Raw genomic sequence first — 333 nt, 5'->3', positions numbered from 1 at the left:
TTTTTTAACGTTTTTTGGTGGAGACAGAGTCTCGCTATGTTGCCCAGGCTGGTCGCCTCAAGTGGTCCTCCTGCTTTGGCCTTCCAAATTGCTGGAATTACAGGCACCAGCCACCACCACAACTGGCAAAAGGTTTTCTATTAAACTACCACCTGCTTCATCTCAGCTGAGTTGCAAGTGGAAGGCTTAAGGAAACTCCAGCCTTTTCACCATTTATCGAGGTGTGTTCATGGTTGGGTTTTGTTTAGGTCCACCTTAAATGTCTGAGTCTGGAGTTGCAAGACAGATGGTGCTCAAATTTGAGCTGGCATCACCATCACCAGGAGGGCTTGT

This window comes from Propithecus coquereli, unplaced genomic scaffold (genome assembly GCF_000956105.1).
Source record: "Propithecus coquereli isolate 6110/MARCELLA unplaced genomic scaffold, Pcoq_1.0 Scaffold7807, whole genome shotgun sequence".
Lineage (NCBI taxonomy): Eukaryota > Metazoa > Chordata > Mammalia > Primates > Indriidae > Propithecus > Propithecus coquereli.
The sequence above is the reverse complement of the archived record's forward strand: the minus strand, read 5'-3'. Positions refer to the sequence as shown.